Here is a 13,173-nt window from a genome sequence, read left to right as displayed (position 1 = left end):
TTAAATTTAAATCACTTACTAAATATTTTAAAAATAAAGCTCAAGGGTGGAACCTTGATCAAGGGGAAAAGGAAGAGGAAAGGTTGTTTTAGAGAATGAGTGGATTGGTTTTGAATTGTTAATAATAAAATATCTGACATTTGTAAAATTGAGAGTGTTGTTGAAAATAAAAAAAATTAAATTAAGTAGCTAAAATAATTTTTTAACACTATCACTTACTAATTTAACAAAATTTAGAGTTTTTCTTGGAGATGCTCGGTATGACAACTCTTGGCTTGCTAGGCATCCTAATACGAACCAAAATAATAAAATACCAAATATCCTCAAAAACTTAGAGAGTTGTTTTGACACAATGGAATTTGGGCTAGTACACAATAGAATTCACAAATACCTATATACCAGCGTAAAGCACCGAGTCTTGCTCGTGAAACTGTTCTTCGAAATAGCGGGTCATGTGCATAATTCTTGAACATCAGAAATCAAATATGTAATTCTTGAACTTCGATGCTGGATTTGCATAAACAACTGATTTCTTGATCACCATCCTGCCATTTGAGATTACTTCACTCAAGGCACCTCATGTAATACGCAAGTCCTTGAGAGGTGCTTTAAACAGTCCTCGAACTCCCCTCAAGGCCCGTAGACTAGTGCTCGAACCCCTTCAAATAAGCCCGTCAGAGTAGTGCTTGAACCCCTTCAAATAGTTCAAATTGTAAAAGTCTACAAAATCATCAACGAAAAAGGGATAAGTCTGTAGCAAGTTCAAATTTGGGCTACTTTTCAAAAATTCTTATGAGTACTTACTATACATTCGTGATATTAATGAAGTCTTGATGATCCAAGGGGGAAGGAAACCAAGAACGCTTGCTCTGAGCGTGAAAGGACAAGTGCTATATTACCAGAGCTACATGCCCTAGACAATCTTTGAGAAACCAGTGGGCAATGGTGTGGCATTTATATCGATCGTATTCTAGTTTCATACCTGTGGATTATCTAGTTTGGCTCCCTTTATTAAAAAGAACAAAAAAAAAAATATATATAAAGAACTTATGTTTTAGGCAAATTGAGGAGAGGGCATGAGCTGACTACAAGTGAATCCGAAGCTAACAACTGTATTCCCATCAGCTATAAATAGAGGCTTCAGATCACTGTATTGGCATACATCCCATTGTAGGATGATCATATTCAATGGAAGAGATGTCAAACATGAAAGAAGAAGCCTTTGTTTGGTATGTAAAGAAAATAGAATGTATAATTGTTTTGAATGAATTTCTTCAATTGAATAATTCTTTCTGCACAAAGTATTATATACAAATTTTACAATCAAGCACACAACCACTATTACGGCATGTAAGCCGTGATCCATAATTTGTGACATTTGAATTATGCTAGAAAAGGTAAATTATAATGATTATAATATTATAATAACTGTGATAACATTTTCCTAATGTTTGACTTAATCAAGAAGATATTATCATAATCACAATAATATTATAATAACTACAATAATTATCACTACAAGAAAAATGGCCTATGGATACAAAATTAAGGACACAATTAATTATTTTGTGGGTAACTAACCAATTTTACACAGAAAAAAATTGTATTTGTTTCCTTTGTATAAAGGCACTAATTAATGTGCCCATTCTTCTACAAATTTGGCACAATATTTTTTCAAGACAACATTTTACTTCTAAAGACAAAATTATTTATTTTTTATTATTTTTCAAATACTTATGGCCCACACATACCCTACTTTCTCTGTCTCTCTGTCTCTCTTAGTTAACCCACCCACACCCCACTTTCCTCCCTAACCCACCCACACGCCACACCCCACTTCCCTCCCACTCCCTTTAACCCAAATTCTCTCTTTCTCAACCAAACAAAATATATGCATCTCTCTCTACCACTCTCACTTCTCTCAAATCTGAGATTTTATTTCGTTTTTTCTTGGAAAAACACATGTGCATCAGATTTGAGAAACACCAACACCTCCGCATCTCTCTCTATCTCAATCGATCCGTCTCTCCCTCTCGTTGCATCTCACGCTCATATCCCAACTATCTGTCGTTTGAGAAAGAACTTGAAGAAATGCAAGAGAAGCTTCAGGCAACCAGGCTTTAGAAGGGGAAAGCGAGAAGCTCCTTAAGAAGGAGGAGATCTTGAAGTTCAAGAAGGAAGAGCTCCAAACAAAGGGCCAAGAGCAAGACAAGCTTCAGATGGAGTTGAAGAAGCTGCAGGAGTTCAAACTCGTCGAGTCAGTTAAGTCTGAGATCGGATCTAAGATTCTGAGGAAGCACCATCGTCTTTACTGTTCCTCAGATCAATGCGATAAGGAGGTAGTTGTTTTATATTTTTCCTAATTTGCAATCAAGTTTCCCTTTTTTTTTTTGTTTAATTTTTCAAATTTATCGTAATTTTTTGGGATTCCACAGTATTTGGAGGCAAAGGGGTTTAGATGGTTTAGGGGTTTGTTTTTGACCTTCGATACCCTGTGATCGATCAACTGGAATTTCAAAATTGGATAGTCTGTATTTTTTATAGCTAGCTATAGAGTTGTATGATAAGGTTGGAGGTATACTTAATTATGTCCTATAATTTTTTAAGTGTTGAAAACCTGAGAGAAACAGAGTTCATACCCCTGTGGTTTTTCACGTGGTATGTAACCCTACCTCTATACTTCTGCAATTTTAAAACATTATCTTATATATGACTTTAAAGTTTTTGTTGATTAATTCTTTTTAATCAAATAGTATTTGCATTAGTTTCCTTTCCATATTTCTAGTGTTCTAGAATTTTTAGTTTGTGTGTAATGTTTGAATTGATTGTATTAAAATTGGTTGTGATTTTTTTCTTTCTTTTGTATTACAGTGCAACAAAGACATAATCTAATCTATAAAGTTGTTTGTTTACATTCTTTGATCAGGAGCTGCTAATCAATTATTAACACAACTTTATATTGTTGGGTATTTATGGACTTATCATTGTCGTGATCATCAGTACCTATACGGCTATCTAGCTTGTGGCCTTGCTATTCTCTCTACCGGTATGGCTATCAGCAGTGTCGATGATGTCGGTGTTAGGTAATATCTCTCTTTCTCTTGGAAAGGATTGGCCTTACTCTTGCTAAGGGTGTATATATCATATCTCTTCAATTGTTTCTCAATTTATTTTTTGCACTTGCTCCTTTGATCAATTATTTAGCTACATATATTAGAGTCATGATATGATGGCCATTTTCAGGTGAACACATTCAGTATTATTTTAGATAGTATACAATACCAAATAATGTATTGAAATTTGATATTCTGAACTGAATTCGTCAGATTGTAAATCAGCATGAAGCTACAAGTAGCAACATTGTCAGGCACAAGGAGTTTAATCTTCAAACACTTGGAATTGGTGGCTTAGGTGCTGAGTTTGCAGATATATTTCGAAGAGCTTTTGCATCCCATGTTTTACCTCCTCACGTGACAAATAAGTAAGATAACTGATTATTCTAGTTGCGCTGATATCTTTTTGGTATAACTTTATACCACACTCCTTTCTGGAAAGACATTGAACCATGTCGAATCATGATTTAACACATCATTTTGATGCTAGTACATTATTTTAACAAAGGCATTTGAGCATGTCTGAATGATTTTGGATATGCAACTTATCCTTAGAGATAAGTTAGCTATTATCTGCATTGGTGATTGATGAGATTTCTGTTTTTGTGAATTGTGCTAGATTGTTAATGGCCCTAAAGTTTTGAGCAGGTTGGTGAAAATAAGAAAAATGGTAGGAATCTATTTGCTGATGTTGAGAATGATCAAAGGGCTTGCGGTAAGGGAAATATATACATGTCAAGTGCACTTAGGCTTGTTTTTCAATAATTTCTAATCTCATTATGTCCTTAATTCCCTTGGAGACCAGAGTGGTTTGCATGCGATCATCTTTGATGAAATGGATGCTATTTGTAAGGTATAAATATTTCCTAGTCTATGCTTTTTACTAAGATTCTTATTCAGTTATGATTTATTGTCAATTCAGAAAAAGTTGTGGGACTCTCAGTTTAAGCAAGAAGGGAATGTGGTTTAAGTGAGCTTCATTGCACGAAGAACTTGGGTCCATCAGCTGCAGTGTTGTGGGGGAGGATAGGATTCTAAAGGACTTGGTTGTGAATAACTGAAATACATGTATATTGTGGGATTTGTTGTAAATAACTGAAGTACGGTATATTGTGGGATTTGTTGATTTAAAAGAAAATTCAAATTTTCTACATTAATATATTTTTTTTAAATAGAACATATTGGGCACGATTTGAAAATTGTGCGCATATGATTCTGTCACCTGTCAATCTGACATGGTTGTCAGAATTAAGACACAAATAGGCTGTTGTGCTGAACTCTTAGAGCACAAATAGCGATGTTGTGTGCTATCAGCAATGGTGACGCCCATAGAGGGCATAGACATAACGATAGTAGCTAAATTGTTGATATTGGTCTATGAGCACAATTGTTGGTGCTTTTTGACATCAAAGGGCACAAATAATTTATTGTGTGCATTGCTTCTTTTTTTTTTTTTTTTTTTTTTTTTTTTTTTTTTTTGTAGTGTATGTTCTAATACTCCCTCTCAAGTTGGATAGTGAAGATCGTGAACTCCCAACTTGTTGCGTGGTGTCACAAACTGGTCTTTTCCCAAGGCCTTTGTAAATACATCTGCCAATTGAAAACGAGTGGGAACATGCGAATGATTAATCATTCTAGCTTGTAGTTTTTTGCAAACTATGTGACATTTGATTTCTATGTGCTTTGTACATTTTTGGGAAACATGATTTGCTGCAATGAACAAAGTGGCTTGATTATCACAATACAATGGTGTGGGAGCTACTTGTGAGACCTTTAAATCTTGTAATATATAACGTAGCCAAGTTAGCTTCAAACACGTATTGGCCATAACTCGATATTCAACTTCTGCTGATGACCTAGCACATTGGTTTGTCTCTTGGACTTTCATGAGACGAGAAAATTTCCTAGGAAAATACAATACCCTGTAACTGATCTCCTTATGGCACGACAACCTCCCTGATCTGAATCATAGAAGGCTTTCAAGGAAAGATTGTTAGAGGCAGGAAATAGTAAGCCTTGATCAGATGTCCCTTTTATGTCACATCCCGGCCCGGGTGGGACCATTTCTCGGGCCCGCTCCACCATCGTAGTACGATATTGTCCGCTTTGGGCTTACCATTCCCTCACGGTTTTGTTTTTGGGAACTCACGAGCAACTTCCCAGTGGGTCACCCATCCTGGGAGTGCTCTAGCCCTCTTCTCGCTTAACTTCGGAGTTCCTACGAAACCCGAAGCCAGTGAGCTCCCAAAATGCCTCGTGCTAGGTAGGGATGAGAATATACATTTAAGGATCACCCCTGGGCGATGTGGGATGTCACAATCCACCCCCCTTAGGGGCCCGACATCCTCGTTGGCACTTTTCCGGCCAGGGATAGGCTCTGATACCAAATTGTCACATCCCGGCCTGGGTGGGACCACTTCCCGGGCCCGCTCCACCACCGTAGCACGATATTGTCCGCTTTGGGCTTACCATTCCCTCACGGTTTTGTTTTTGGGAACTCACGAGCAACTTCCTAGTGGGTCACCCATCCTGGGAGTGCTCTAGCCCTCTTCTCGCTTAACTTCGGAGGTCCTACGGAACCCGAAGCCAGTGAGCTCCCAAAAGGCCTCGTGCTAGGTAGGGATGGGAATATACATTTAAGGATCACCCCTGGGCGATGTGGGATGTCACATTTTATGTATCTGAGGATTCGTAAAGTAGCATCCTAATGTAGCTTTCGAGCTGATGCATGAATTGATTAAGTGTCCGAATAAAGTAGACTATATCTGACCTTGTGACAGTGAGATAAATTAACCTCCCAACCAGTCTTCGATACTAAGTTAGGTCATTGAGAAGTGTTATATCTGTGGGGGTGAATTTGAGATTCTGTTCAATTGGAAACTTGTCTGGTCGTGCAGCTGTAAGTCCCGAGTCTTGCAGAATATCTAATGCATATTTTCTTTGAGACATGAAAATACCTTTCTTGGAACGTGAAAATTCAATGCCCAAGAAATACTTCAAATCTCCAAGGTCATTGATGTGAAAACGCTTAAGAAAAAAAAATGTTTTAAGGTGTTTCATCTTTTGAAGATCATTACCTGTGAAAAGTATGTCATCAACATAAATAAGCACTACTGTGAATGAAGTACCTTGTGTCTTGGTGAAGAGGGAATAATCAGCCTTTGGCTGATGGTATCCCGCTTTCTGAATGGTGGTTGAAAAGGTAGAAAACCAATTTCTCGATGTTTGTTTGAGTCCATAAAGAGACTTCTTGAGCCGATATACAATGTTCTCCCCCTGCCGGCAAAGATCAGGAGGAGGCATCATGTAAACAACTTCATGCAAATCACCATGGAAGAAAGAGACATTGCAGTGTTGTGAATTTGGTGGTAAAAGAAAAATTCTCCTCATAGTCAACGCCCTCAATTTGAGTGTAACCCTTGGCACCAAGATGATCTTTGTAACGCTCAATGGTGCCGTCAATTTTTTATTTGATTTTGTAGACCCACTTGCAACAGATGGGTTTATGACCAAGAGGCAAATGATTCGTACTCCAAGTGTTATTTTGTTCTTGAGCTTCTAATTCGACATGCATGGCTTGTTGCCAATTAGGATCTTGGATAGCTTGAGTATAGGAAGTGAGCTCAGTAGGACTTGAAGGACGAGGCGCCAGGTTAGATGGACTAACGTGGTTGGACATGTGGTAGTCTTTATGCCATGCTAGATGGTGTGTAGGACGGGTGGAATGTCGTGAATGTGCCATGGTGGGCTAGGAAGGGAGGGATGCTGTCGGGCTAATATTAGCAGTGGGTGTGGTTGTATGAGGAGTAGGTGGGCTTGTATGATTAGAATGGGCTGGCAGGATATAGTGTGTTATCATGAGAAGGTGGGCTGGTAGTAGATGGTGGGCCAACAGAAGTGGGTAATGGCTAAAGTGGCGTGGTGTTGGAAGACACGAGAGGTTGAGGGATGATGGTCCATTGGCATATGGCAAGCATTTAGCAGGTGGCGTGTAGATGACGCGAGATGTTGGGGAGTGACTAAGGTGGGGTCGAGGCTAGCAGATTAAGGCGGGGTGAGGGGTCAGGAGTGGGGTGAAGGTTGATTAGGCTCAGTGGGTCGTCATTGGGGGCAAATGACAGTGGGCCTGGTAAGTTGGCAGGGTGTGAGAATGGTAATTGTTGCCGTGTGTCAAGCACAAAGCATGTTGGTGTGTGTGACGCGGCTGGCATAGGTTGGCGTGAAAGTGACATGGGCGCAGGTGATGAGAAAAGACGTCAATCATGAGGTTGTAAGTGAGTGGCAGATGGTGTTGAAAAGGGGAATATGTTTTCATGAAATCTTACATCTCGACTGACAAGGAATGAGTGAGTGTCCAAATCATAGAGTGTATAACCCTATTAACTAAGACGGTAGCCAATAAATATGCAACGTTTGGCACTAGTGTCAAATGTTTGAGTTGGATGGACAACAATAGCATAACAGAGAAAGCCAAAAACCCAGAAATGACTGAGAGATGGTGGTCGGTTGTACAAAAGCTCAAAAGGAGATTTGTTGGATATTAATGGTGATGGTATGCGGTTAATGAGATATACAGTTGTTAAGACACAATCACCTTAAAAGGAAAGGGGTAAGTTGGATTGGAATCAAAGGGCACGGGCAACGGTGAGAATGTGCCGGTGTTTACGTTCGACAACCCTATTTTTTTATGGAGTATATACGAATGTATGTTGGTACTCAATGCCATTATTTTGGAAAAAAGCTTTCATGGATAAGAATTCTAACCCATTGTCAACCTGATTGCTTTAACATTGGCATTAAACTGTGTGTGGACAAAGGAAATGAAAGTTTTCAAAAGGTGTTGTGTCTCAAATTTAAATTGCATAAGAAATATCCATGTGCATCTAGTAAAATCATCCACAATGGTAAGGAAAAATCTAGCCCTTGAATGCGTGAGAATTTTATGACAATGTAACAAATCAAATGTTGTATGAGTGGAAATTGAACCTAAGGAAAAAGGAAGTCTTGTTTGTTTGGCCATGGGACAAACACCACAATTATTATCAAAAGAAATATTATGCGAAGACAATAAATGAGAGATTAATTTAAGGCAAGAAAGAGAATGGTGCCATAAGTTGGAAGGATGTGATACTTGGCAATAAATTGGTGTCCACTGTAATAGAGATATGTAATAAAGCCCACCACGCTGTTTACCCAAGCCAATTATCTTCCCAGTAGCCATGTCCTGCAAGACACAAAAAGTAGGAAACAATATGACAACAATTTAGAGAATCAGTGACTTTGCTAGCAGACATAAGGTTTAAACGGAATGATGTGACACATAAAACATTATCTAAAGTGATGTTAGAATTAAATGGTATAGTGCCAATGGAAGTGATTGGGGCGGTAGAACCAGTGGGTAGATTAACTATAGGTGTAGGCGATGAATTAGTTTTAGTGAAAAGTGTGGAATAAGAAGTGATGTGGTCCGTAGCTCCGTTATCCAAAATCCAAGGCTCGGTCAATATAGAATTTACTGAAGGAGCAGAAACAAAAAACTGGCCTGGAGTATTTGCATAAACATTATGATTATCGGAAGCACGATTGAAATTTATCATGGGCACAATATGAGCAAGTTGTTGTAGTTGTTCACTAGAAAGGTCGTGAAATGAATTGGATGGGCGCCAACTGGAAATAGGGGTTGTAGTTATGTCAGCATTGATATTGGTGGCATGATGAGAAATATGGTGGTCATGGTGGAGGTCAACAACATGTCTGTTGGCTGCATTGGCAAAAGAAAATTTTTCTGTTGGTGTTTGATCTTTTCCTGTCATGTTGGTTGTGTTTGCGTTAAAAAGAAAAAAAAAAGTTGGCTTGTGTTTGTAGCAGAAGTGGGATGAACATCTAGAGTCACCACAATCGGTGCTCTGATGCCATGTAAAGAAAATAAAATGTATAATTGTTTTGAAAGAATTTCTTCAATTGAATAATTCTTTCTATACTAGGTATTATATACAAATATTACAATCAAGCACACAACCACTATTATGACATGTAAGCCGTAATCCACACTTTGTGGCATTTGACTTATGCTAGAAAACATACATTATAATGATTATAATATTATAATAACTATGATAACATTTTTCTAATGTTTGTGATACGCTCTGATCTCGATATTCCCCAAGTACCAGGATAGGCACGTGTTAGCCGACACCTAAGGGTGATGAAAGCCATTTATTAAGTGCAAATGCTGAAAACAAGGGATAGATAAGACTTATAAATATAAAAGAATAAAGAATAAGCATTTAAAGAACGTGTTCAGAGTATGCAACTAACTATAATACTAAAAGAAATAATATAAAATTGAATGAAACAAAGGATGGATCCTACACCGAGAGGACTCAAAGATGCCAATGCAAAAGTACCTTGACGCCAGGATTGTATGCCTAGATTCTAAGTCTTGAAAGAGGCGCAAAACAAACATGAGTGGACCAAGTTGATATATATATATATATATATATATATATATATAATAAAACAGTTATCAACATATTAATCCCCAGGTTTTATGAAAACTATTAGTATCATAAGTAATAGGTTTTTCCGAAAACCTTAGCGTGCCATAAAACCTTTCATAAAACGTATCTCGTATATAGTGTGCTACCTAGTGGTATCATAATCGCCCGAAGACAGAACATACGCCTGAAGGCAGAACATACTCCATGCGCCCAGAGGCAGAACATACGCCCGAAGGCAGAACATATTCCACGCGCTCGGAGGCAAAACATACTCCATGCGCCTGGAGGTAAAACATAAAACTCTTCCTTCAGAAACTCCCTCACAAACTTCCTTCACAAGTATAAATCAACCACATGCTCCTACAACACCCACCCGAAGGCATATATAGTATCAATCGCCCGAAGGCTCCAACCTACACCCACTCAAAGGCATATATATATATATATATATATATATATATATATATCAATCACCCAAAGGCTCCAACCTACACCCACCCGAAGGCATATACAGGATTAATCGCCCGAAGGCTCCAACCTACACCCATCCGACCCGAAGGCATATACAGTATCAATCATCCAAAGGCTCCAACCTACACCCACCTCGAAGGCACATACAACATCAATCGCTCAAAGGCTCCAAACATAGGTACATATATCTCAAAATCATCTTCATAGTATAAAGTCATCCATCATCTATACTATAAAGAGGTGTTCTAAATGTTATGTCGTCATCCATCAAATATTCTATAAGAACACGGGTTACAGGAAAAATAATAATAATTCAAACTAGCTCAATAAGTATGTCATCTCATAAAACGTTTCGTAAAACGTAATCATTAAATCATGTTTGCCATGTATACATTTCTACTATTAAAACATGCATTTTAGAAGGGGTCTACTCACAGATATTTAGTTGCCGAAGAGCCACACAAACTAGTTGAGACAGCATGCCACAATAAATTGCTCCTAAGCATATAAAGGGTACAAGTAATAAAACTATATTAAGACAATTGAATTTAGAAAAACGAACGTCGGAAACGAATTCAGGACATCGAATTACTCTAGGAAGAGTCTTGGATAAATTTCATAAACGTCAATAGAATATTCCAAAGAATATTCCTTGACGGAATATTCTCTAATGAAATATTCCTTAACAGAATCTTCCACATAAAGGGTTTGGACCGGCTAGGGTTTAGGGTTTGAAAGGTTAAAGGGTTTAGTTAAATAGGTGGGCTAGGCTTTTTTAAAAGGAATGGGCTATGGGACCTGGGCTCAGGGCCCCCAACGGCTACGGCCCAAAGGCCTTCAACAAAAATGGTTTTGGGTTTGTTGATAAGGCCCAAGGCCGTTAAATTAACAAAATAATTAGAAACAAAAAGAAATAAAAGGGTTGGGTTGGGTGGCCTAGGGTTTTGGGCTTGGCAAGAACGGCCCAAAGGGCCTGGGTTTGGTAGGTCGCTGGACCTCAAGAAAGGCCCGATTTCGGACGAAAAACTGAACAAAATTTAAACGTTAATAACTTTGTCAATACTCAACAAAATTGAGTGATTCAAAAACAGAAATCATAGTTCTCGAAGAGACAAAGAGAATGGTACCTCACATGATATCTAATTCTCCATGGTTTGGCCGGAAAATGCCTCGAAAGTGGCAGAAGTCGCCCAAAACTGGGTAAGATTCAAATGAGTATAACTTATTCAATACTCAATGAAATTGGGTGAAACAAAAAGGAAAGTCGTAGTACTCAGCGAGATGAAGAGATTGATATCTTTCATGCCAGCCATATCGTCGTGGTTTGGCCGAAATTTGCCTCGAAAGAGGGGGTGCTCATCGGAAAACTATGGAAGTTTCCCCCATGAGGTTCCTACGTCCAAACATCGATAAAACTTTTTAAAACCACTTCCAAACATACACTAAGACATGATCTACAAATTTTGAACGAGGTTCAAGGCTTACTTTTGCCGAAAGAGGAGGAAACTCGCCGGAGAACTTTGGTGAACAGTGTAGGTTGAGAAAAAAGGAGGGGCTCGAGGTGTTCTCTTTCGATTCTAAGCTCACTAGGGTGATAATGGAGATGTTGCTGTTGTTGTGGTGTTGTTTGTTGGTGAGAAAAACCCTCGGAGGGGGCTGAGATAGAGAGAGCCGAGAGGGAGTGATAAGGGAGAGATATCCAGGGGTGAGCGAAAAGAGATGGAGGCAAATAAGAGAGCTCAAAGAAAGGAAGAGAGAGACCGAGGACACAAAATCAGGGGTACGCCTTTGGGCTCACTAATTAAGATCCAAAAAATAATTTTTAAAAGGAAAATATCTCAAATTTTGTTGAAAATACAAAAATACTTTTTAGGTTTGTAATTTCGGGACGGGTTGTTACAGTTTGACTTAATCAGGAAGATATTATCATAATCATAATAATTTTATAATAACTACAATAATTATTTCTTGATATGGTAGCCAAGGATGACTTGCCTGCTGCCTCGATTATAAAGAGTAAAGATGTTTACTATCCGATAAAAATCTGAAAAACCTTAGTTGAATTCTCAGGCATTTACGCCTTGCTAACTTGACAAGCTAGCTCTTTTCTCTCATGCTAGACTGCTCTCTTCCTCAGATTTCGTATGCACTTGCATTGTATAACTGCATATGCCATTGAATGTTTGGCAAGCTAAAAGGAGAGACTGCACTCATATCTGCTTCTATGTAGATGACGAAATCAAGGTACCGTAAGTGTTAAATTAATATAAATTGCTAGTCTATTTCATGGTTCTCGACATTGTCTAGATTCACTGGGACGGACCCTAGAATAAGCATTTGGTGCCTATAAGATAAAGGTAAATATATTGCTTGAGTGTCTAGACTCTAGTTTGATTAATAATTAGATAGTGTGGTTACCAACTATTGTGTCTAGACTCTAGTCTAATTAATAGTTAGATAGTGTGGTTACCAACTGTTGGGGACCTTTTTGATCAAGTTGGATTTGGACATTAGTGAAGGTACTCAGTTCTCTTGGTTCTTTTCCGACATCAAGTCCTAAAATACTTCAAAAGCATTAGCACGTCGTAAGAAGCATTCCAAATGAACCAATGACTCCAATTTAACAATGACTGAGTAATTACATATAAAGAGTAACTTGCCTAAATGAAGCGTGGCGTGCAAGCTAGAAATCGGCCATTAGTAATTTGGCATGAGAGAGGAAGTCTATGCTTGCTTGCATGGCTTTAGGATGGCTAATATAGGGTTTCTAATGGATTGGTAGTTTTTGGAGAGACTAGGGAAGCTTATGGGAAGGCTCAGAATGAAGGAAAAGCTTAAAGCTCAAGAACTAAGGTTTCTAGTGAAGGAAAATTTGTGAAAAACATGTTCATTTAAGCAACATCAATAGCATGCAATTAACAATTAAAGGCGGAATCATGCTTGTATGCACTTAAAAACAAAACATTTACCCATGAAATTCAAAGCCTAATAGATAGGTGAACCAAGACTCAACTCAAAACAAAGTGAGTTGAGAAATCAATACCTTTGTAGATTCCTCTTTGCATAAGCAAAGGCTAATCACCCAAAGA

General features: G+C 38.2%; 1 long non-coding RNA gene across 1 annotated transcript; it reads left to right on the top strand.

Moving 5' to 3' along the window:
- Positions 1 to 3,089: 3,089 nt before the first annotated feature.
- LOC103932525 lies at positions 3,090 to 4,270 on the top strand. Its single transcript, XR_007259417.1, has 2 exons — positions 3,090 to 3,481; positions 3,733 to 4,270. It is a non-coding gene; the product is annotated as an uncharacterized LOC103932525 (long non-coding RNA).
- Positions 4,271 to 13,173: the final 8,903 nt, after the last annotated feature.

The sequence above is a fragment of a genome, unplaced genomic scaffold, assembly GCF_019419815.1.
Source record: "Pyrus x bretschneideri cultivar Hongxiangsu unplaced genomic scaffold, Pyrus_bretschneideri_v1 Contig25, whole genome shotgun sequence".
Classification (NCBI taxonomy): Eukaryota; Viridiplantae; Streptophyta; class Magnoliopsida; order Rosales; family Rosaceae; genus Pyrus; species Pyrus x bretschneideri.
Note: the sequence above shows the minus strand (reverse complement) of the source record. Positions and strands in the feature narration are given on the sequence as shown.